The sequence below is a fragment of the Ranitomeya variabilis genome, chromosome 6 (genome assembly GCF_051348905.1).
Source record: "Ranitomeya variabilis isolate aRanVar5 chromosome 6, aRanVar5.hap1, whole genome shotgun sequence".
In the NCBI taxonomy this organism is placed as follows: Eukaryota; Metazoa; Chordata; class Amphibia; order Anura; family Dendrobatidae; genus Ranitomeya; species Ranitomeya variabilis.
In genome coordinates this window covers 342,338,569-342,364,629 of record NC_135237.1, presented here as the reverse complement: position 1 = coordinate 342,364,629, position 26,061 = coordinate 342,338,569, and the positions used below count along the sequence as shown (strand labels likewise).

Here is a 26,061-nt window from a genome sequence, read left to right as displayed (position 1 = left end):
TGTTTGGTGACATGGTGTGTATCACACTCAACATGGACCAGAGGACGCGAAGGAAAGAGTTGTCTCAGGAGATTAGAAAGAAAATTATAGACAAACATGTTAAAGGTGAAAGTTATAAGACATTTTTGTAGTATTTTTTTATAATTTTTTTTCTACTTTTTACTTGCTTCAACAGTCCCCTTAGGAGCGTTGAAGGTGTACTCATTCGATTGCTTGTGCTACAAATAGCAGGGCTTCAGTCCTGCCATTTGTTGCAGAACTCCTCATCTCCTATGAACTCTGGCCACAGGACGTGTTCATAGGGGATCTGCAGTGTGAAATATGAGGGTCTTCTGCAGACCCCTGGCTGTCATAACAACCCATCTGCACCCCGGGATTATGTGACGGGGCACCGATATGCGGATCTTATGACGCTCTTCCAGGGTGCTCAAATTAAATGCCGTTGTCACAGATAGCGGCATTTAACATGTTAACAGTCGTGGGATGATCACAATTCTACCTGCGGCTGTCAGAGCCACAGTCAAAGATTGGGTCAACTTCTCCCCCTTTTTATCTGGTTTCAGGTGTGATTTTTATATTGCCCACACCTGTTACTTTCCACTTGTGAGTTTGAACGAGCATCACATGCTTGTAGCAAAGTTATTTACGAACAATTTTGGAAAGCTGCCAACAATTTTTTGCTGACTGTTTTTGGAGTTTTGTGTGAAGTTATGTTCAACCTGCCGTTTTTCCTCTATATTGTGTTGTTCAAATACACACAAACATGTGCATAACAAAACATGTGTAATTGCAATCATTTTCTGGGAGAAATACTTCATGTTCTGGAACAATTCAAGGGTGCCAACACTTTCAACCATGACTGTATGTCAACCAGTTTACTGTAATGATGCACTGTCACAGCAAGGTCTCTATTCTTCACATATATAGTCGTTTCCTTATGCTCAGCTGTGAATAACACATGTAGCTTATTGCTGGTGTATGTAGTGTCCTCAGTTGGTCTTTGCTAGCAGACACAATGCATGAGGCCTTGTGCCATTGCTCTGTTACGTCTTCTGGAAAGACATGTTTAGATTGACAGCTTGATGATAACATTCCTTTACCAGTATGATCGGTTCCCCCACATGGTGAAGACCATAAAAATGACCATTAAATGAAAAGGCTACCATCTCTGGAACCGTATGGCGGATGTAGCCCTTTCACGACATATGACGAATAAATACGTCATATGTCGTGTCTCCCCTTTATTGCGGGCTCTGGAGCTGAGCCCGCATCTTTCTGGCACATGACAGCTGACAAAGCACTGGAGAGTTATGAAGTGGCCAGCAATGAGACCAGTTGTAAATTCCACTGAACAACTTACGCCTTCATGACCTTGGCTGTACAGACACGTTCAAGGTCATCTACCTCCCTTTTGTTGCCGGCTCCGGCTCTAAGCCCGCATTTTTCCTGGCACATGACAGCAGCAGACAAAAAAGTCTCTGCCATTTACCCAGGGACTGGTGTGAGTTTTCCATGCACCATATGATGGCTGCTTGCATTTCTTCACTGTTGCTGATTTCAATCTTCGTCTTGCATGTCACAGTTCTAGTGTCCATTGTTTTGTCTGTTACATTTCACTGTCCTCTATGTGTCCTCTAGAGGAATAATTCTCTAATCTTATGTAAAGCGATTTACTGCCTAGTGTGTGGGACTGAAGGCAGGCTGTTTACTATTGGATTTTCTTCTAACAAGGCTTCCAATATTAACCCTATGTGCTAGTGTTTATAAGGATGAGATATGTAACATTATTATCAACCCATATCATATCGCCATGTAATGTCCCGTTATGCTGGCATCTGACAGTTGTACTACTGTATACAGTTGTGCCCAAAAGTTGTGAAACTGACGCACATTTTGGATTTCACCAAGTTTGCTGCTTCAGTGTTAGATCTTTTGGGCAGATGTTCCTATGAGTACTGAAGTACAATTATAAACATTTTTATAAGTTTTTATACTTTTATTGACAAATACATGAAGTTTATGGAAAGACTTCCTTATGCCAGAAGTCTTATTCCAGGCTGACTGACTAAATCTTAATTAAACCATACTTACTGCATCGCCCATTCCACAGATGCCACTGTCTTCTGCAAAAGAGGTAAAATAACAAACAACAATATTCCTCACCTTTCCGCAGAGAAGATGATAATCCCTTTGTCCCACAACGGGTCTAGCTCTGCTACATCTAGGTGGCAGGCTGCATGGTTGCATGATGCGACCATACAGCCTGTCATCCAGCAGAGACACTGAGCAGCATGTGCTACTGCTGCCAGGGGCTCCCTGTGAACTCCTATTACCTATCTGATGGCACCGCGAGCGTGAGAACGTTTTCCTGCTCGCGGTGCCGTCAGACAGGTCCTGGGAGTTCACAGCCAATGAGCTCACCTCACCTTTCTGATGTCAGCGCGAGTGGTAAAATTGATAAAGCAGCTTTATTTTTCTGGTCAGTACGATTACAGCGATACTCCATTCATATTCTTTATTTCCAGGACTTCCCTCCTGACAGCACCATGGAGGACGTCCTCCTCCCCCTTGCTGGGACAGGAAACACACGAGAGTTTAAAAGGTCATGTCCCACCCCCAATCCTCAGTGTTTTTCCTGTCCCTGCAAGGAGGGACGCACGAGAGAAGCTGCGCAGGCTTACCGGAGCTCGGGGATCGTGCGGCTTGCAAATACCCTTCCCCCTGTCAAGCGGCTCAGGGCAGAAACTTTCCGGACCGGGAGTCCCTCTGCTCCAAAGACCGGGAGCGGGATGAGGCTCCTGGTGGCAGCCACTCCTCCCGGAGGGAGGCTCTTGGCTGCGGACGCGGTTTCATGAGGCAGGGAGTCGCGGCGTCTAGTCCTGCTCGGCGTCTTCCGGAACTCCGAGGGAACCACGTCACTTCCGGTATTGCGGCATCCGGTAGCCGTCACTTCCGGTGACGTGGTAAAGGTGGGGAAGTGCGGGTGCTCCACGTTTGGAACGCTTAGCAGCAAGGCAACAGGGACGCTCCTATCCAGCGTCCAGAGTCGCGGAGACCTTCTACCTCTGTAAGGTGCCATGGAAGACATGCCAGGCGAGGAAGGGGTAAGTGCGCGTAGCGCAGACTTCCCGCACTACACGTTCAAGCAGGCCTACCCTATTTTACTCCCTATCTTATGTCATTTAAGGATAAGGGAACCCCCTCTGTCCCCCCCGCTCCAGCTAAGAAACCCGGCAAGGTCTCTACAAAGTCTAACAGGTGCCCTATATGCCACGTGAAACTCCCGGACTCCCATGGCAAGACCTTGTGTGCAGCTTGCACATCTAAGGTTATGAGGGATGAACAATCTTCACTTTTGTCAGAGATGAGGTCCCTAATCCGGGAAGAAGTCCAGGCTTCCTTGTCCAATATTTCAGGGCAGTCCAGCCCCATCCCTGGCCGCAAGAGAGCCAGATGGGAGCGAGACCTGAGAGAGCCGGAGTTTAGTTCTGAGGACATGTCCAACTCAGAGGACTCAGTCTCAGAAGAAGAGGGGGAGCTCCCCTCAGGGAGCCAGGGTCACCCCCGGAAATACCTTTTTCCCTTCCCCATGACAGCACCGGTACATGAGAGATGGTCCCGCCCCCAAGAACAGGAAACCTGCATAGGAGATAAAAGATGGGGGCGGCACCTCTCTCCTCAGTTTGGTTTCCTGTTCTTGCGGGGAACCTGCGGTGCTGCAGAGGAGGGGATCTCCTTTGTTTAACCGGTCACTGACCGAGGTCTGCGGTGGGAGCAGCGGCGACAGCGTGCGCGCGTCGCCCACATACCTGGCTGCATGTGCGTCCTTCCCCACTGCGGACTCCTCGGCGTCCGCTCCTGGCCGGAGGCTGGGCCGGGGGAGGAAGAGAGAGCGTACCCATCACGACGCTGGCGCCAAGTGAATGGGAGAACTTCCGGTTTGTATACCGGAAGTGACGCTAGACGCCGAAGGAGCGGTGTGCTGACACTCCCCGGGGGGGAGGATGTTCAGGGGCGCACACACCGTCTCCTGCCCACACTTATTTAAACTGCATGGCGGCAAGGAGACGCTGGTAACGGCCTCCTACAAAGATGGCAGATCCTGTAGAATCAGCGATCCCTGCAGAGACACCACAGCCCGTCGTGGTCCGGTGGGTGAGTGCCTTTGTAAGGCAAACAACATATCAGTAACACTGTGTTTCTGTGTGTATATGCAGGGAAGGAAAGTTACCTCTAAGCAAAAGAATAAAGTATGTGCACTCTGTGATAAAAGCCTTCCCAAGACATATGAGAAGCGTATGTGCCGCTCATGTATAAAGGAAAAGATAACTGAAGAATCGTCATCATTTCTTCAGAATATAAAAGCTATTGTAAGAGACGAAGTGCACAGCACAGTAAAGGAGCAATTAAAGCATTATGAGTTGCAGAGCTCCGTAAAGCCGCCTTCTGCGCCCCAAACATCTGATATAGAATCTGAGGGTGAACCAGGAGAGCTTCCGGCCGAGGAACTCTCGCACCTGGACTCTTCGGATGAAGTGTGGTCGCCCATATGTGTTGTCAGAAGATGTGGGGAAATTGCTAAAACTGGTCAGATCCACATTGGGGGTGGCGACACCAAAAGAAAAACGAACGGTTCAGGACTCCATGTTCAGCAATTTGGAAGGGAAAAAGCGGAAAGTTTTTCCGTTTCATGATAACATATTAAATCTTATCAAAAAGGAATGGAAAAAAACGAATAAAAAGATTTCGGTTCCCCAGGCCCTAAAACGTAAATATCCCTTTGATGAGGAAATTTGCGAAAAGTGGGAAAAGGCGCCAAAGTTGGACGCGGCTATCGCAAGTACCTCCAGGGGCATAGCGCTTCCTTTCGAGGATATGGGTGCCCTAAGGGACCCCCTAGATAAAAAAGCAGATGCCTTTCTAAAATCAGCCTGAGAAGCTTCAACTTGGGTGTTCAAACCAGGGGTAGCGGCTACTTGCACTGCCCGTGCCATGGTTAGATGGCTAGATGAACTAAGCGACCAAATAAAAAAACAAGTGTCCAAGAGACAGACTTCTAGAAGTTATCCCTTCACTACAAAATGCAGCAGGGTTCCTGTCGGACGCGGCCATTGATTCGGTACGGTTTGCTGCCCGGGCAAGTGCCCTCTCTAATTCGGGCAGAAGAGCCTTATGGTTAAAAAACTGGAATGCTGATTTTCAGTCAAAAGTGAAGCTCTGTGCTGTACCCTGTGAGGGGCAATATTTATTCGGGAGGGCATTAGATGAAATTTTAGAAAAAGCGGCGGACAAGAAGAAACACTTCCCTCCACCTCCCTTCTTTAAACGACGTTGGTATGACAATCGTCGGTCCTTTCGAGGATCGGGTAGAGCAGGCCGCGGCCGTCCAACGGATAGAGCCACACGGGGAAAACCCTGGGGTGAAAGAAGAGAGAAAGGTTTCCTTTTCAATAAACCTCCAAAACCAGATCCCAAACAATGACGCCATATTCCAAGTGGGAGGAAGGTTGCGGTTTTTTGTCCATCAGTGGGTAAGCTTACAGCCGTCTCAATGGATAATCAACTTGTTATCCGACGGCCTACGTTTAAACTTTATCTCCCTGCCTCCTCACCGAATAAAAGTTACTCGTGTGACCAAAAAGAACCAATTAGTACTCGAAAAAGAAGTTCACCTTCTTCTAGACAAAAAAGTCCTGGTAAGAGTACCTCCACAGGAAATAGGGAGGGGTTTTTACAGCACCCTATTCCTCACACCAAAACCGGATGGGTCATTAAGAACAATTTTCAACCTAAAAGAGTTAAGTTCATCCGAGTGGAAAAATTCAAAATGGAGACTCTGAGAACGGCGGTAAAACTGCTGTATCCGGGATGTTACATGGCAGTGTTAGACCTTACGGATGCGTACTATCATGTACCAATCAGCATGGAGCATCAACAATTTTTAAGGTTGGTAGTGCAGCTGGGACAGGTCTACACCCATCTACAATACCAATGTCTCCCCTTCGGGGTATCAGTAGCTCCTCGTATCTTTACAAAAATAATTTCGGAAGTAGCATCCTTCGTGAGGAGAGAAAACATTCTACTAGTGCCCTATTTAGACGATTTCCTCCTTATAGCAGACAATCAAGAAGATTGCACAAAAGCAGTTACGAAAGTACGAGAGCTACTAACCAGGCTGGGGTGGATAATAAACTTAAAAAAATCAAGAATGATTCCGGTCCAGATACAGGAGTTCCTGGGAATTCAGTTAAATTCAATCAGACAAGACTGTGTCCTTCCAGACAGAAAGATCGAGGCCATAAAACAGCGAGTAAGACAAGTACAGACGGCCCAATCCGTCTCGGTGAGGGAAGCCATGTCCCTCCTAGGTATGCTAACTGCAACAATTCCGGCGGTCCAATGGGCACAACTGCATTCAAGGGACCTACAGTGGCAGATTCTGTCAGAACAAACAAAAATACCCTACAACTTAAATCGAAAAATCGTATTGTCACAACATGTACGGGACTCTCTAAGCTGGTGGCTAGATTCCGAAAATCTAAAAAAAGGGGTCCCATGGTCAATCCAGAATCCGGTGGTACTGACCACGGATGCGAGCCCGTTAGGTTGGGGAGCACACCTATCAGATCGGATCCTACAGGGTCTATGGGATCCACAGATGCAATTAGCCTCCTCAAACCTGAAGGAATTAACAGCGGTAAGGCAAGCGATTCTTCAAACGGAAGAGGACGTCAAAGGAAGACATTTGGTAGTGTTGTCCGACAACAGCACAACGGTATCGTATATAAATCGACAGGGAGGAACGAGATCAAGTCCCCTAATGGAAGAAGCAAGAAGGCTATTTCGTTTGGCCGAAAACCATCTCTTATCTCTTACAAGTACACACTTAAAGGGGTCGGACAACCTTGTCGCAGACTTTGAGTCGTCACGTCCTGCACCAGGGCGAGTGGTCGCTAAATCAAAAAATTTTGGGAGAAATCTGTGCCATCTGGGGGCTTCCTCAAGTGGATCTTTTCTCCACAAGGCAGAATCGAAAGGTAGAAAGATTCTACTCTCTGAACCCGAAAGAGAACCCGGAAGGAGTAGATGCGTTGCTGCACCAATGGAGATTCCAACTAGCCTACGCGTTTCCCCCAATCCCATTAATCCCTACAGTCCTGAAGAAGATCCGAGAGGAGAAATCGCGCATAATCTTAATCGCACCCTTCTGGCCAAAGAGAGCTTGGTTCACTTGGCTCAGACGTATGTCCATCTCGGACCCATGGATACTTCCAGATGTTCCAAATCTTCTGCACCAGGGTCCAGTGACACATCCTCAGGTTCACAGTCTACACCTCACTGCTTGGAACTTGAGAGGGGACTTCTGCTAGCGAAGGGATTCTCGGATCCGTTAGTTACTACTCTGCTGTCCAGTAGAAAGAAGATCACAACTGATAAATACCAAAGGGTATGGGGAAAATTTTTAGAATTTTCAGGCCGAAGGATAACAGATACCGTTCAGGAAGTCCCTATATCAGAAATCTTAGAATTTCTCCAAAAGGGTCTGGAGAGAGGATTATTTACCAGCACCCTAAAAGTGCAAGTCTCGGCGCTTAGTGCCCTGTTTGACCAAAAATTGGCTGATCACCCCTGGGTGTGTAGGTTCATTCGGGCCTCCTTTACAGCCAGACCATTCAAACCTCATCCAAAGGTCGCTCCCTGGGATTTAAATTTGGTTTTAAATGCTTTGACCACCTCTCCCTTTGAGCCTCTTTCCTCCATATCGGTGAAAGCGCTAACTTTAAAAACGGTTCTCCTGATTGCCCTTACCTCAGCCAGACGCATTAGTGAGCTCCAGGCTATATCTATAGACCCTCCTTACACTACATTCCTAGAGGACAGGGTAATTATAAAATCTGATCCGGCCTTCTTACCAAAGGTCAACTCAAAATTCCACAGGGACCAGGAGATAGTCTTGCCCTCATTTTGTGCCAATCCAAAATCCCAGGGAGAAGAAACCTTCCATTGCTTGGACGTCAGACGTTGCCTACTTCAATATATAGAAGTGACAAATCCATGGCGACAGTCTTCAGCCCTTTTTGTCTCCTTTCAGGGGGCAAACGGGAAAAAAGGCCACAAAATCAACCATTGCACGGTGGCTCCGTATGGCTATATCACTTTCCTATTCCTCTGCGGGGCAGGTCCCTCCACCTGGTGTTACGGCCCACTCTACTAGGGCTATTTCCACATCTTGGGCAGAGAGGGCAAATGCGTTTATAGAGCAAATCTGTAATGCAGCAGTATGGTCTTCACCCTCTACTTTCTTCCGCCATTATAGATTAAATCTGGGGCTATCAGATCTCGCCTTTGGGAGAAAAGTGCTATCTGCCGTTGTCCCACCCTAGAGGTTCCTTCTATTTCTTCCTCTCATGTACCGGTGCTGTCATGGGGAAGGGAAAAAATTATAATTACTTACGGGTAATTTGATTTTCCAGATCCATGACAGCACCGCTCTAATTCCCGCCCTATCTTGGTGATGGTTGTGTGATTCACAAAAAAAAAATAAAAAAAAAAATATATAGATAAGTAAAAAAAATAAATAAATAATATAAATAAGATGGGGAAATAACCACTTAATATATAGTCTTTAGAGTTTAATATAATGTATATATGACTAAGACTGACATAGCGGTTACCTTGCTTTCTCTGTAAACAAACTGAGGAGAGAGGTGCCGCCCCCATCTTTTATCTCCTATGCAGGTTTCCTGTTCTTGGGGGCGGGACCATCTCTCATGTACCGGTGCTGTCATGGATCTGGAAAATCAAATTACCCATAAGTAATTATCATTTTTCCAGGCTGAGGAGACAAATGAACTTGTGCAGGCAGTGCGAAGCACGATGCAAATAGAAGAGACATCTAAGCCGCATTCCAGACAGGACCTGATGTTCGGGGGACTTATGTCACGTCGACAAACAGTCTTCCCCTTTAGTGAACATATTAAAGCTATGATAATGGAAGAGTGGAAGGAGGCTGAACATCGGCTGGTACTGTCTCGTGACTTTAAGGCTCGCTTACCATTCGAGCCTGAGGAAGTCAAGCTATGGGAAGAGATACCCAAAATAGACGTTCCAGTGGCAAAGGTTGCCAAAAAGACAGCCATACCCTTCGAGGATTCATCCAATTTGCGTGATCCCATGGACAGAAAGGCTGATATACTTCTTAAAAGGGCCTGGGAATCATCTGCGGCCCTAATTAAGACTAACATAGCAGCCACTTCGGTGGCCCGATCTATGTACCTATGGATGGGGCAATTGGAAGAGCATCTCTCCAATAAAACCCCGAGGTCTGACATTTTGAGCTCTCTCCCTATTATGAAATCAGCCATGGCTTTTCTGTCCGATATGACAGCACAGTCGGTTAGATTTTCAGCTAGAAGCGGCTCGTTATCTAACGCGGCTAGAAGGGCGGTTTGGCTAAGATCCTGGTCAGGAGATAATGCCTCTAAGACCAAGCTCTGCTCAATCCCCTTTTCAGGGTCAAGAGTATTTGGTCCTTCTCTAGATACTATTCTAGAATCTGCCTCTGATAAAAAGAAAGGTTTTCCAGAGGACAAACCTAAAAGGTCTCAGTCCTTTCGGAAAGGATTCCCCTTCAGGAGGCAGTATGATTTCAGAGGGGGTAGATCCAAAAGAGGATCTTATAGGGGTTCCAGTAGCCAGGGCAATAAGAACAGGAGTTTCTTCTTCAGCCCCTCCTCTAAGTCCAAAACACAATGACGCCACATATATCGGGTGAAGGCTCCGCCACTTTGCAGAAAATTGGGCCCGAGTCACTCAGAATCAGTGGGTCCTCCGGACTGTGGCAGAGGGATACAGCATCGAGCTCTATTCCCCTCCTCCAGAGAGATACATTGCACCTACGGTGGTCGCACAAGACTCTGCCATGTTGATAGATTTACAGGACATGCTCTCTTCACAAGTCATAATTCCGGTCCCGCCACTAGAGGTAGGCCAGGGACACTACTCTTCCCTATTCTCCATCACAAAACCATCGGGCGACTCCCGCACGATAATAAATCTGAAACCTTTGAATGCCTGGGTCAGGTACAAAAGGTTCCGTATGGAGTCCATACGATCGGCAATTCACCTCATAGACCGGGATGCTGTGATGTGCACTCTCGACCTGAAGAGTGCCTATTATCAGGTCCCCGTCCACCCCTCATCTCAGAGGCTTCTGAGGTTTGCTGTAGCTCTGCCGTCCTGGACCTGTCACTACCAGTTTCAATGCCTTCCCTTCGGGCTTGCCTCGGCACCTCGTATATTCACAAAGCTGGTGTCGGAGATCATCGCCTTCCTGAGAAACCAAGGGATCATAATAGTTCCATATCTCGACGACTTTCTACTTGTAGCAAGATCGCCAGAGACTCTATCAGCCCACAGGAGCCGGACCATATCGGTAATTGAACAATTAGGATGGGTCATAAACTGGCAGAAGTCCGACCTTACCCCGGAATACAGGAAGACCTTCTTGGGAGTGTGTCTGGACTCCAGAAGCAGAATATCCCTACTGCCCGAGACCAAGCTGGAGGCAATCCAGACTCAGATCAGGCTCCTATTAGAGAACAGAGCCTCAATAAGGACGGCCATGAGAGTACTAGGCCTAATGACGGCTTGTATACCATGTGTCAGATGGGCACAGTCTCACTCAAGACCTCTGCAGAGATTAATTCTCTCCAGATGGGACCGTCGCCGGTTTTCACTGGACAGTATTCTGAAACTAACAGTTCCAGTACGAAGGTCTCTCCTCTGGTGGACACAGCCGGAGAACTTAAGAGTCGGAGTACTATGGTCTACCTCCCCCTACATAGTAGTCACTACAGACGCCAGTGCATGGGGATGGGAAGCCAATCTAAAGGGCAAGATCCTACAAGGAAGGTGGCCAGCAGATGTCATTCACAGTTCCTCTAACTTCAAAGAGCTGTATGCTGTCTGGGAGGCCTTGAGAAGAAATCGACACACTCTTGCAAATTGCCATGTCAGGATACTATCCGACAATGTGACAACGGTCTCTTTCCTGAAACATCAGGGGGGCTCAAGACACCATCTGCTCCAGGATCTAGCGGGAAGAATATTTCGCTGGGCAGAGAATTCGGTCCTATCCATTTCTGCAATTCACCTAGAGGGCTCTCAGAACGTGATAGCAGACAATCTGAGCAGAAGACGGGTGTTTGCAACAGAGTGGAAACTCAACCAGGATATCTTCCAGGAGTTATGCCTTCGTTGGGGAACTCCCAGTATAGACCTGTTTGCAAACAGAAGAAACTCGAAGGTCTCAAGATTCTTCTCTCTGAACCCACGTGACCTCCCGGAGGGGGTAGACGCCCTGAGCCAGGGTTGGACGGAACCTCTCTCATACGCATTTCCATCTCTGGCACTGATCCCAGCCGTTCTCCGAAAGATCAAGGAGGATCGAGCCCAGGTTATCCTGATCGCTCCATACTGGCCAAGAAGGAGCTGGTTCTCTCTGCTAGCGGACCTGGCGATCGAGAACCCAATAGAGCTTCCTCTCAGGGAGGATGTAATCCACCAAGGTCCAGTTTATCACCCGAATCCAGAGAAACTCCATCTCTCGGCATGGATCCTGAAGGGGACATCCTGAAGGCAAGTGGCTTATCAGACCAAGTGATAGCCACTATTAAATCCAGCAGGAAGCCAGTCACTTCGGCAATCTATTTAAAGATATGGAAGCGTTTCTGTCTGGAAGGTGGCAGGTCTGAGGTTGCGGCAGACACTCCTGACATACCTAGAATCCTAAATTTCCTGCAGGCTGGGTTCAACAAGGGTCTTAGATCAAGCACCTTGAAAGTGCAGATCTCGGCTCTTTTTTTTGACTATCCCCTAGCATCTCACCCGTGGGTAGTCAGATTTATCCGAGCTACTCAGAGGTTGCGCCCCACCATTAGGCAATTAACGCCTCCCTGGGACCTCAACTTGGTCCTCAGATTCCTATGTAAAGACGCATACGCCTCGGCTGATAATATGCCCATATCAATCCTCACATGTAAAACAGCATTTTTAGTGGCAGTCACCACAGCCAAGAGGGTGGGGGAAATTCAAGCCCTGTGTACTAGGGACCCGTACCTACAGATTAGAGAGGATAGTTTAATCCTTAAACTAGATCCCTCATTTATTCCAAAAGTAGGATCTGCAAAGAACAGAAATCAGGAGATTGTGTTACCTTAATTTTGTAATAACCCTGCTAACGCAAAAGAAAAAGCCCTTCATTCCCTCGACGTCAGACAGGCAGTCTTAGATTACCTAGCAGCCACCAGCTCATGGCGGATAGACCCAAATTTGTTCATTCTGTTTGGGGGAAAGAATAAGGGAAAGAAGGCCTCTAAGGCCTCTATTGCTCGTTGGATCACGTCCGTGATCTCTGAGGCCTACCAGTCTGAGGGGTCCCACCTCCGGAGGGTCTTCATGCACACTCTACACGAGGGATATCTACTTCTTGGGCTGAGAGGGCAGGCGCCTCTCTGGAGCAGATTTGTAAGGCAGCAACATGGGCTAGTGCCAATACCTTTTGTAAACATTATAAACTTGATGTTTTGTCTGGTCAACATACTGCATTTGGGAGGAAAGTTCTCCAAGCGGTAATCCCACCCTAAGGAGGTGCTTTGGTACTCTCCATCTTGCTGTCAGGAGGGACGTCCTGGAAAATAGGCATTAGACCTACCGGTAATTATGTTTCCAGGAGTCCATCCTGACAGCACTGGTTGTTCTCTCCCTGGTCTGTTATTTATATGCATGATGTAATGTTTTTTGAGCATATGATGTAATATGTTCTATTTATTATTAAAGTACTTTTTGCATTTCCATGCGGCGGTTCTTGTTAAAACACTGAGGATTGGGGGTGGGACATGACCTTTTAAACTCTCGTGTGTTTCCTGTCCCAGCAAGGGAGAGGAGGACGTCCTCCATGGTGCTGTCAGGATGGACTCCTGGAAACATAATTACCAGTAGGTCTAATGCCTATTTTGTAAGGTTTTGGCGCTTTTACACAATAAAAACTATATTTTATAGAAAAAATTATTATTGCATCACTTTATTCTGAGAGCTATAACTTTTTTTTTTATTATTATTTTCCCGCTGATGGAGCTGTATGGCAGCTTTTTTTTTTGCGGCACAAGATGTCATTTTCAGCTGTGTCTTATTTATCTCGTTTTTATTGCACTTTTTGTTCAGCGGTATGATAAGGCATAGTTTTTTGTCTCATTTTTTATTTAATTTTTTTTGCGATGTTCACTGACGGAGTTAACTAGTGGAACATTTTTATAGGTTGGATCGTTCTGGACGTGGCAATACCAAATATGTGTACTGTTTTATTTCTGTATTAATTTATTTTTACATAAATGTATGTATTGGGTTAATGATCTTTTAAAAATATTTAGACCTTTTTTTTTTTTTTTTTTTTTTTAACAATTGCTTTTTAAAACTTTTTTACATTGTTCCACTATGGGACATCATCCTAAAGCCTCCTTCACACTTCCGTTTTTTGCCATCCATCGCAATCCGTCGTTTTGGTAAAAAAACGGATCCTGCAAATGTGCCCGCAGGATGCGTTTTTTGCCATAGACTTTTATTGACAACGGATTGCGACGGATGGCCACACGTTGCATCCGTCGTGCAACGGATGCGTCGTGTTTTTGTGGACCGTCGTGATGAAAAAACGTTCAAGGGAACGTTTTTTCGTCCGTCGGATCTGCCATTTCCGACCACACATGCGAGGCCGGAACTCCGCCCCCTCCTCCCGGACTTCATAATGGGCAGCGGATGTGTCGGAAAACTGCATCCGCTGCCCACGTTGTGCACAATTTTGCACAACGTCCGTCGGTACGTAGGGCCGACGGTTTGCGACTGCCCCGTACCGACGGAAATGTGAAAGAGGCTTTACACTGACAGATCACTGAGCAAACTCGCCTTCTCCTACTCTGAGCAGGCGCTTGCAGGCCACCTTATCTGAAGGACCTTGTGGCCCGGGGTCATCATGGATATTAACATCGCATCGCGTTGTGCAGATGGAAGCAGAGAGGGAGCTCATTTCCCCTGTAATGCTCTTCGATGTCGCTGTCACTATTGACACGGCATCAGAGTGGAACATGTCTGCATTCGGTGCTATCACCGATCATGGGTGTTGCTACAGGGCGTCATGTAGAGCTGACACCCACACCCGATCATGGCAACAGTCATTGTGAGCCCGCGTGATCACAGCGCTATATATATATATATATATATATATATATATATATATATATATATATATATATATATATATATATATATATATACACAGTGGGGCGAAAAAGTATTTAGTCAGTCAGCAATAGTGCAAGTTCCACCACTTAAAAAGATGAGAGGCGTCTGTAATTTACATCATAGGTAGACCTCAACTATGGGAGACAAACTGAGACAAAAAAATCCAGAAAATCACATTGTCTGTTTTTTTATAATTTTATTTGCATATTATGGTGGAAAATAAGTATTTGGTCAGAAACAAAATTTCATCTCAATACTTTGTAATATATCCTTTGTTGGCAATGACAGAGGTCAAAGGTTTTCTGTAAGTCTTCACAAGGTTGCCACACACTGTTGTTGGTATGTTGGCCCATTCCTCCATGCAGATCTCCTCTAGAGCAGTGATGTTTTTGGCTTTTCGCTTGGCAACACGGACTTTCAACTCCCTCCAAAGGTTTTCTATAGGGTTGAGATCTGGAGACTGGCTAGGCCACTCCAGGACCTTGAAATGCTTCTTACGAAGCCACTCCTTCGTTGCCCTGGCGGTGTGCTTTGGATCATTGTCATGTTGAAAGACCCAGCCACGTTTCATCTTCAATGCCCTTGCTGATGGAAGGAGGTTTGCACTCAAAATCTCACGATACATGGCGCCATTCATTCTTTCATGTACCCGGATCAGTCGTCCTGGCCCCTTTGCAGAGAAACAGCCCCAAAGCATGATGTTTCCACCACCATGCTTTACAGTAGGTATGGTGTTTGATGGATGCAACTCAGTATTCTTTTTCCTCCAAACACGACAAGTTGTGTTTCTACCAAACAGTTCCAGTTTGGTTTCATCAGACCATAGGACATTCTCCCAAAACTCCTCTGGATCATCCAAATGCTCTCTAGCAAACTTCAGACGGGCCCGGACATGTACTGGCTTAAGCAGTGGGACACGTCTGGCACTGCAGGATCTGAGTCCATGGTGGCGTAGTGTGTTACTTATGGTAGGCCTTGTTACATTGGTCCCAGCTCTCTGCAGTTCATTCACTAGGTCCCCCCGCGTGGTTCTGGGATTTTTGCTCACCGTTCTTGTGATCATTCTGACCCCACGGGGTGGGATTTTGCGTGGAGCCCCAGATCGAGGGAGATTATCAGTGGTCTTGAATGTCTTCCATTTTCTAATTATTGCTCCCACTGTTGATTTCTTCACTCCAAGCTGGTTGGCTATTGCAGATCCAGTCTTCCCAGCCTGGTGCAGGGCTACAATTTTGTTTCTGGTGTCCTTTGACAGCTCTTTGGTCTTCACCATAGTGGAGTTTGGAGTCAGACTGTTTGAGGGTGTGCACAGGTGTCTTTTTATACTGATAACAAGTTTAAACAGGTGCCATTACTACAGGTAATGAGTGGAGGAAAGAGGGGACTCTTAAAGAAGAAGTTACAGGTCTGTGAAAGCCAGAAATCTTGATTGTTTGTTTCTGACCAAATACTTATTTTCCACCATAATATGCAAATAAAATGATAAAAAAACAGACAATGTGATTTTCTGGATTTTTTTTTCTCAGTTTGTCTCCCATAGTTGAGGTCTACCTATGATGTAAATTACAGACGCCTCTCATCTTTTTAAGTGGTGGAACTTGCACTATTGCTGACTGACTAAATACTTTTTTGCCCCACTGTGTGTGTGTGTGTGTGTGTGTGTGTGTGTGTGTATATATATATATATATATATATATATATATATATATATATATATATATATATATATATATATATATAATATATATATATATATATATATATATATATATATATAATGTATGTATGTATATATATATATATATCTCATATAAAAATATACTGGAAGGCGGTTCCATTCATGTAAATCCACCTTTAAAAGAAAGGGGTATTTCCTCAATGTGGAGAACAAAAATATCTTCAATATCTATGGTAGACCGAACTTTTTTAATATGAGAACTATTAAAGAGGTTATCTACCCAGGATAGGATTGGTCAGGGTCCGACACATGGCACCCTTTTCGGTGCAGGCGCCGATCAGGATCTGTTGCGGAGCTGCTCCGTCTTCCGCTAGTGGCCGTGGCGCTATTTTGAAGAATAAATTAAATAAAAATAACTTTTAAAAAAATAAGTTAAATTATAAAAAAAAAAAATGCCACTGTCAATCCAAATTGCTATTAGCCCCACCCCTGTAAAAAAAATAAATAAAAAAAAAAAAAAAATCCAATACATAAAAATATTTGTTATTGGGATCGAGTGTTTAAATATATTTTAGTAATTCTTTATTATAAATAAACTAGATGGCAGCCCGATTCTAAAGAATCGGGAGTCTAGAATCCATATATACTTTATTTATTCAAATGTAAGAATAATACAATTAATAAATAATAGTAAGAAAGAACAAAAAATGGCTGCACTCACCAGCTCTTGACAATTCTTGACAGTACGGCACATTTCTGATTGGTCGCTCGCGGCAGGCGGCAACCAATCAGAAAAGTGCCGCGCACCACGAAGGCATATATCTTTGTCCACCCTGAGCGGGTGTAGGACGCTGGTGACGTCACTTATCTCCGGACATTATCTCCGGACAAAGCCACGGAAGTTGGCACAAATTGCCGGAAGTAGTATTCTAGGCAATTATATATTAGATTTTAATGTTATCAGTGTTTACCTTTGAAGGTTTATATTGTATTGTCCTGTCACCAGCCATGTGTACGATTATCGGCCGAAAGCCTCTCTGGAACCAATAATCACCCCATGTAAAGGTATCTTTATAAGTTAAAGATTCAGAATACTATGACTTTTATCATATCCTGAACAGTCAAGTTTTTTATGAACCGTTAAGGTTTTCTGGTTGAAGTAAAAAAAACTCTGAGTGTTTACAGTTTGAAACCATAAAATGTTGAAAAATTATGTCATTCTTGAGTATATCACTCAATGGTGCTCATAAACGTGTCAAATTTGATCTATAATATACTTTAATATACGTTACTTTAATCTTTAATATACTTAAGAACAGGGCCCCAGACATCACACAGGGGGTCTGAAACACCGCACAGTGGTCCAAAATATCGCTGTGCTCTGCCTGGGGCCCCATATGCTCTGCCAGGGGCCCCTATGCTCTGCCTGGGGCCCCTGTGCTCTGCCTGGGGCCACTGTGCTCTGCCTGGGGCCCCATATGCTGCCTGTTGGCCCCTGTGCTCTGCCTGGGGCCCCATATGCTGCCTGGGGCCCCTGTGCTCTGCCTGGGGCCCCATAGGCTGCCTGGGGCCCCTGTGCTCTACCTGGGACCACTGTGCTCTGCCTGGGGCCCCATATGCTGCCTGGGGCCCCTGTGCTCTGCCTGGGGCCACTGTGCTCTGCCTGGGGCCTCATATGCTGCCTAGGGCCTCATATGCTGCCTGGGGGCCCCTGTGCTCTGCCTGGGGCCCCATATGCTGCCTGGGGCCCCTGTGCTCTGCCTGGGGCCCCTGTGCTCTGCCTGGGGCCACTGTGCTCTGCCTGGGGCCCCATGTTCTGCCTGGGGCCACTGTGCTCTGCCTGGGGCCCCATAAGCTGCCTGGGGCCCCTGTGCTCTGCCTGGGACCACTGTGCTCTGCCTGGGGCCCCATATGCTGCCTGGGGCCCCTGTGCTCTTCCTGGGGCCCCTGTGCTCTGCCTGGGGCCACTGTGCTCTGCCTGGGGCCCCATGTTCTGCCTGGGGCCACTGTGCTCTGCCTGGGGCCCCATAAGCTGCCTGGGGCCCCTGTGCTCTGCCTGGGACCACTGTGCTCTGCCTGGGGCCCCATATGCTGCCTGGGGCCCCTGTGCTCTGCCTGGGGCCACTGTGCTCTGCCTGGGGCCCCATATGCTGCCTGGGGCCACTGTGCTCTGCCTGGGGCCCCATATGCTGCCTGGGGCCCCATATGCTGCCTGGGGCCCCATATGCTGCCTGGGGCCCCTGTGCTCTGCCTGGGGCCCCTGTGCTCTGCCTGGGGCCCCATGTTCTGCCTGGGGCCCCATGTTCTGCCTGGGGCTCCTGTGCTCTGCCTGGGGCCACTGTGCTCTGCCTGGGGCCCCATATGCTGCCTGGGGCCCCTGTGCTCTGCCTGGGGCCCCTGTGCTCTGCCTGGGGCCCCATACGCTGCCTGGGGCCCCTGTGCTCTGCCTGGGGCCACTGTGCTCTGCCTGGGGCCCCATATGCTGCCTGGGGCCCCTGTGCTCTGCCTGGGGCCCCATATGCTGCCTGGGGCCCCTGTGCTCTGCCTGGGGCCACTGTGCTCTGCCTGGGGCCCCATAGGCTGCCTGGGGCCTCTGTGCTCTGCCTGGGGCCCCTGTGCTCTGCCTGGGGCCCCTGTGCTCTGCCTGGGGCCACTGTGCTCTGCCTGGGGCCCCATATGCTGCCTGGGGCCCCTGTGCTCTGCCTGGGGCCCCATATGCTGCCTGGGGCCCCTGTGCTCTGCCTGGGACCACTGTGCTCTGCCTGGGGCCCCATAGGCTGCCTGGGGCCCCTGTGCTCTGCCTAGGACCACTGTGCTCTGCCTGGGGCCCCATATGCTGCCTGGGGCCCCTGTGCTCTGCCTGGGGCCACTGTGCTCTGCCTGGGGCCCCATGTTCTGCCTGGGGCCACTGTGCTCTGCCTGGGGCCCCATAAGCTGCCTGGGGCCCCTGTGCTCTGCCTGGGACCACTGTGCCCTGCCTGGGGCCCCATATGCTGCCTGGGGCCCCTGTGCTCTGCCTGGGGCCACTGTGCTCTGCCTGGGGCCCCATATGCTGCCTGGGGCCACTGTGCTCTGCCTGGGGCCCCATATGCTGCCTGGGGCCACTGCTCTGCCTGGGGCCCCATATGCTGCCTGGGGCCCCTGTGCTCTGCCTGGGGCCCCTGTGCTCTGCCTGGGGCCCCTGTGCTCTGCCTGGGGCCCCATGTTCTGCCTGGGGCCCCATGTTCTGCCTGGGGCCCCATGTTCTGCCTGGGGCCCCTGTGCTCTGCCTGGGGCCACTGTGCTCTGCCTGGGGCCCCATATGCTGCCTGGGGCCCCATATGCTGCCTGGGGCCCCTGTGCTCTGCCTGGGGCCCCTGTGCTCTGCCTGGGGCCCCATAAGCTGCCTGGGGCCCCTGTGCTCTGCCTGGGGCCCCTGTGCTCTGCCTGGGGCCCCATGTTCTGCCTGGGGCCACTGTGCTCTGCCTGGGGCCCCATATGCTGCCTGGGGCCCCTGTGCTCTGCCTGGGGCCCCATATGCTGCCTGGGGCCCCATATGCTGCCTGGGGCCCCTGTGCTCTGCCTGGGGCCACTGTGCTCTGCCTGGGGCCCCATAGGCTGCCTGGGGCCCCTGTGCTCTGCCTGGGGCCCCATATGCTGCCTGGGGCCCCTGTGCTCTGCCTGGGGCCACTGTGCTCTGCCTGGGGCCCCATATGCTGCCTGGGGCCCCTGTGCTCTGCCTGGGGCCCCATATGCTGCCTGGGGCCCCTGTGCTCTGCCTGGGGCCACTGTGCTCTGCCTGGGGCCCCATAGGCTGCCTGGGGCCCCTGTGCTCTGCCTAGGACCACTGTGCTCTGCCTGGGGCCCCATATGCTGCCTGGGGCCCCTGTGCTCTGCCTGGGGCCACTGTGCTCTGCCTGGGGCCCCATATGCTGCCTGGGGCCCCTGTGCTCTGCCTGGGTGTAGGACACTGGTGACGTCACTTATCTCCGGACATTATCTCCGGACATTGCCACGGAAGTTGGCACAAATTGCAGGAAGTAGTATTCTAGGCAATTATATATTAGATGGGCATTTCCTGAAGGAAATACATGGTGCTTGAACAGCGCTACCAGCTTTACAGCAGCACTTTTCACACACGGGACTGGGGGGCGCGCTTACTTTTGCACCCGGGGCCGAGGGTGCGCTTACTTTTGCACCCGGGGGCGCACTTACTTTTGTACCCGGAGGCGCACTTACTTTTGCACCCGGGGGCGCACTTACTTTTGCACCCGGGGGCGCACTTACTTTTGCACCCGGGGGCGCACTTACTTTTGCACCCGGGGGCGCACTTACTTTTGCACCCGGGGGCGCACTTACTTTTGCACCCGGGGGCGCACTTACTTTTGCACCCGGGGGCGCACTTACTTTTGCACCCGGGGGCGCACTTACTTTTGGGGCCGCACTTACTTTTGGTGGGCGGGGCTCCTCGGCCTCCGATTTGGTGGGTGGGGACCCTCGGCCTCCGATTTGGTGGGCGGGGACGGCCTCCGATTTGGTGGGCGGGGACCCTCGGCCTTCGATTTGGTGGGCGGGGCCCCTCGGCTCCGATTTGGTTGGCGGGGCCCCTTGGCCTCCGATTTGGTGGGCGGGGCCCCTTGGCCTTCGATTTGGTGGGCGGGGCCCCTCGGCCTCCGATTTGGTTGGTGTGGACCCTCGGCCTCCGATTTGGTGGGCGGGGACCCTCGGCCTCCGATTTGGTGGGCGGGGACCCTCGGCCTCCGATTTGGTGGGCGGGGACCCTCGGCCTCCGATGTGGTGGGCGGGGACCCCCGGCCTCCGATGTGGTGGGCGGGGACCCCCGGCCTCCGATGTGGTGGGCGGGGACCCCCGGCCTCCGATGTGGTGGGCGGGGACCCCCGGCCTCCGATGTGGTGGGCGGGGACCCCCGGCCTCCTATTTGGTGGGCGGGGACCCTCGGCCTCCGATTTGGTGGGCGGGGACCCTCGGCCTCCGATTTGGTGGGCGGGGACTCTCGGCCTCCGATTTGGTGGGCGGGGACCCTCGGCCTCCGATTTGGTGGTCGGGGACCCTCGGCCTCCGATTTGGTGGTCGGGGACCCTCGGCCTCCGCTTTGGTGGGCGGGGCCCCTCGGTCTCCGATTTGGTGGGTGGGGTCCCTCTGCCTTCGATTTGGTCGGCGGGGCTCATCGGCCTCCGCTTTCGTGGGCGGGGCTCCTCGACCTTCGATGTGGTCGGCGGGGCTCCTCGGCCTCCGATTTGGTCGGCGGGGCCCCTCGGCCTCCGATTTGGTGGGCGGGGCCCCTCGGCCTCCGATTTGGTGGGCGGGGCCCCTCGGCCTCCGATTTGGATGGTGTGGACCCTCGGCCTCCGATTTGGTGGGCGGGGCCCCTCGGCCTCCGATTTGGTGGGCGGGGCCCCTCGGCCTCCGATGTGGTGGGCGGGGCCCCTCGGCCTCCGATTTGGTGGGCGGGGACCCTCGGCCTCCGATTTGGTGGGCGGGGACCCTCGGCCTCCGATTTGGTGGGCGGGGACCCTCGGCCTCCGATTTGGTGGGCGGGGACCCTCGGCCTCCGATTTGGTGGGCGGGGACCCTCGGCCTCCGATTTGGTGGGCGGGGCCGGGACCCTCGGCCTCCGATTTGGTGGGCGGGGACCCTCGGCCTCCGATTTGGTGGGCGGGGCCGGGACCCTCGGCCTCCGATTTGGTGGGCGGGGCCGGGACCCTCGGCCTCCGATTTGGTGGGCGGGGCCGCTCGGCCTTCGATTTGGTGGGCGGGGCCCCTCGGCCTCCGATTTGGTGTGTGCTCTGCCTGGGGCCACTGTGCTCTGCCTGGGGCCCCATGTTCTGCCTGGGGCCCCTGTGCTCTGCCTGGGGCCCCATGTTCTGCCTGGGGCCACTGTGCTCTGCCTGGGTGTAGGACACTGGTGACGTCACTTATCTCCGGACATTAGCTCCGGACAATATCTCCGGACATTAGCTCCGGACAAAGCCACGGAAGTTGGCACAAATTGCAGGAAGTAGTATTCTAGGCAATTATATATTATATGGGGAAAAACAGGCCCTCCCTTCCTCTTATTTTTCCACCGCTATAATATAAGCAAAAAACAAAAGGGAAAAATATAACCGACATAAAAGGAAAGTTGTTTTTTTTGTGTGTAGCATGAAAAGATGCAAAAATTTCTAGAATATCTGGAAATGGTTTTTTAAACTGCATGTACAAAAACACCTGAAAAAGTGCTGGTGAGGAACGGTGGTAAATTGCTCGGTCTTGAACTGACATAGTACTGACTACTATGTATTGTCATGTTATGGTCTGTATTTCTATTTACAGTGTAACCTGGCAACATCGGCTGGGCACGTGTCCTCTTGTTTCACCTTTCTAGCTTATGTCCTCCACATGGAATTTTTACCCCGGGGTAAAGCTATTGTCCCGGCATTAGTACCCAGTGTGCTTGTATCTATGGATGAATGTTTAACCACATTCCTAAGATTCATGGTTTGTTTGTCTACACTCGTTATGACTTTATGACATCTCATACTAACGAAGGTATACTTTAATTAAAGAAGCCCTCCTCCTCCCATCAAACTTTTTATCCTCCTTGTAATATATTGCAGTCATCTTGTTCTACAGCACTGTGTACGTACAATTGCTCATTTTGTATTTCTACCTAATAATTCTTCTCTTTTCCATTAGGTCTATGACATCACGTGATTAAAAACTGTCTAGCTGAATCCCATGCTCTATGTAGAAACAGGAGGTCAATTATCCCTGCATGACTCATCAGTCACTGCAAAAGTCCCTGGCAGGGAGAGGAGCTGAGCAGCTGGGTCAGAATGTGAAGAGGGGGAATGATAAATGCAGGGACAATGGACTTCCTGTTTCTACATAGAGCAGAGGAAAGAGAAGAATTAGCTGGGTAGAAGTGAAAAATGAGCAATTGTAAGTACAAAGTGCTATATAATATGATGAGTGCAATATATTAAAGGGATTAAAACTTTGGGAGGAGTTCTACTTGTAATAGGTCATAATTGATTGTGTTTTATGGTAGGAAATCTTCCCTATACAATCTCAGTGCTAACCTCAACTTTTTATTTCAGGGTTTTCTGATGCCCTTGTAAACATTGGACACAGTGAGTGCTAAGATGCCAGTTGTGACTTGATACACCAACGTGATCCCGTCCCCAGGGTTCTCCAGCTCCATCATGGATACAGGTGATTTTGCATTTCTGTTCTTACGTGTGCTCACCTCATCCAGTCCCTGTGGTCACAGGTACATGTATCACGTGTCCAATGTATACGTGGGTATATTATATGATTGCCGCCATCTATATTCCTATGGAGAGAATTCCACATCAGATGTTCACACGGATGTTAGAGGTCTAAGGCCTCATTCAGACGTCTGATCTTTCACATAAGAGTGTTATCTGTGTTTTTCATAGATGTACCTGTAATAGTCTATGGGGCATATGTGTCAGAAAATTGTGGAGACATGTCCAATTTTGTTCCGAGAGTCGAATCAAAATCAGGATTTTAAGTCAATGGGTTTGTGAAAATATCACATCACACTCAGATGACGTTCAATTGTGGTCCAATTTTCTCGATCTGTAAGAATGGAGAAGGTGGAGAATTTTTTTTTTTTTTATTTATTTTTTTATTTCTCCCAAGTATGAGAAAATACCAAACTCTGGTCAGAATAATCAGTCCATTCTAGTACGTGGGGAAAATATTGTGTGAAAGAATGAGCCCTTCACATAAAAATCTGAAGTATTGAGAATAGTATACAGTATCATGGTATGAAACACAACAGTCTATTACAAATCTTACCATAGACTAGCCAACTCTTTTTTTAAATGGTTATTCCCATCTTTAGAAGAGATCACCTATCCATAGGAAAGGAGAAAGCTTGCTGAACATTGAGAATCTGGCCGTTGGTATCCAGCATGAATGGCCAGACATGTGCACCACCGCCTCATTCAAGAAGCTGAGCACGATACTCGTTTTTCTCCCGCTCTCATATAGAAAATGAATAGGGTAGAGGTGCACATGATGGCCGACACTCTCGTTAGACTTGGCTTTGTGATGGTCGTAGTGGTCAGATCCCTACTGAGCAGCAAATTATCATCTATTAGACAGACAGGTGATACATTTTAAAGATGGTAGTAATCCTTTAAAGAAGATGTCCACTACTTGGACAACCCCTTCTCATACCCCAAGCTTGGCCTCGATAAAATAGAAAAAATCTTATACTCACCCCCGTGTTGGCGCCGTTCCCGTGGTGTTGGCACTTTTTTTCCCGGGGATCTCATGCGGTTATGACACGTGACCCTGGTACCCAATCAGCGCTGGTGTCTCTTTCCCCGCCTTCATATGAATTGAACATGAAGAGGAAGTCAGAGATCAGCTGCAGCCCAGACTTCCTCCTCATGTTCAGTTTGTATGAAGGTAGGGACAGAGACGCCAGCGGTGATTGGGTGCCGGGATCACAACCACGTGAGAGCCCCAGAACCACTGGAAAGGTGCAGGCACGGGAGGGGAGTATAAGCTTTTTTATATTATTAGGGCCAAACATTTAGATCAAGAAGGGGTTGATACAATAATTAATGTGGTTAGAAGAGTTTTGGAAATGTGATTTAATTACAGATTGTTTAGAATTCTACAAACTGACTTTTGAAAACTAAATTTGCCGAAAACTGAGCTGCCCATTGTGTATGTTCATTGAAGTAACGGAAAACAAGAGGTCTGTATGTCTCCAAGTGAGAATGAAATGCCCCACGGTACCGTGTAGTCCTATAGAAGTCTGTGTGCCCCCCACAACTCAAAGGTTTTACTGCAACCGTAATAAGTTAATGTGCGCCAAACCTTAATGTGATTGAGATCATTCCTCTAATCTGTGCTCTGAGCTAAACAACATAAGACCCAGCAGCTGGTGCTGTGTAATTTCGGGAAATAGAAACCTGGAAATGGGGTCTCCGTATAACTCTAGAGTATTTACTGCTATAAAGAGGCCCATTTCAGTACGTAATTACATTTTCCCATAATGTAACCCCTTCACATCACAGTTTGGGCCCTTTTTTCCACTTTATTGCCTTCTTTCAGGAGCCATAACTTATTTTTTCCTGGAATCGTTGCATTTCTCAATAGCATCACTTGGGGCTCAGAACACTTTATTTATAAACTTTTGTGAACTCTGTGGGAAGGAATATAAACAAACCGTTCTGCCACTGTTTTTTTTTACCTTTTACATTTTACGCTGTTTGCCTTGCTGCATATACAGTTATATGAAAAAGTTTGGGCACCCCTATTAATCTTAAGCTTAATGTTTTATAAAAATTGTTTTTTTTGCAACAGCTATTTCAGTTTCATATATCTAATAACTGTTGGACACAGTAATGTTTCTGCCTTGAAATGAGGTTTATTGTACTAACAGAAAATGTGCAATCTGCATTCAAACAAAATTTGACAGGTCTATAGAGACAACTAGGAATGTAAACTCAATACAACGCTTAGATAATACACAATATAGCAGTAAAATAAATAGCAGAAGGACGAATGCTGCACTGCCCCGCACCACACAAAATACCAAGTATGTATTTAAACCAAACCCCACTGGTCAGGACTGCGACCTAGAACCAGGATTAAAAATGTGTCTGGAAAGCCAGTGAGTAAATGCCGCACTCACCGTTATAATCCAGTACCCGGTATGTGGTGATGGATGTAAGTCCAGTAGGAGGGTGGTGTCCGTCGGGCTGGTGTGCGGGCAAATGGACGGACGAGCAGGGAAGAGTGACCGCAGAGCAGCGTGCCGTGCGGGAGCTGCGTAGAGCCAGGGACAACTCCGGCCGGTAGCGTCCCTGGATACGAGCGGCAACCAACCGAGGGAGGAGCTCGCTGGCACAGAGCTCACTTATTTTACTGTAGCCGCATTGTCCCATTAACTTGACCATAAGTGCAACACATTTTGGTTGTTTCTATACAATCTGTAATCTCTATAAACTTCTATTAGGTCTATATTATTCCACTTATTATAAGGTTTCACGGACCATGCTTTTCATATTCCTGATTACACCTTACATTGCCAGCACTTCGGTTGTACACCATCTCAGCAG

The 26,061-nt window shown here is 49.0% G+C and overlaps 1 protein-coding gene across 18 annotated transcripts in view; it reads left to right on the top strand.

The window, feature by feature from the left end:
* The window catches only part of MAK (male germ cell associated kinase), a 99,887-nt gene that overhangs the window by 7,230 nt on the left and 66,596 nt on the right, over positions 1-26,061 (top strand). For 11 of the 18 annotated variants that reach the window (XM_077269861.1, XM_077269859.1, XM_077269874.1 and 8 more), the window contains one exon: positions 23,053-23,167. The exons of 6 other annotated variants lie outside the window; for them this stretch is intronic. The gene's annotated coding sequence lies outside the window, so the exon portion shown is untranslated. The remainder of the gene's footprint in view (positions 1-23,052; positions 23,168-26,061) is intronic. One more of the 18 variants, XM_077269867.1, reaches the window with a different exon arrangement.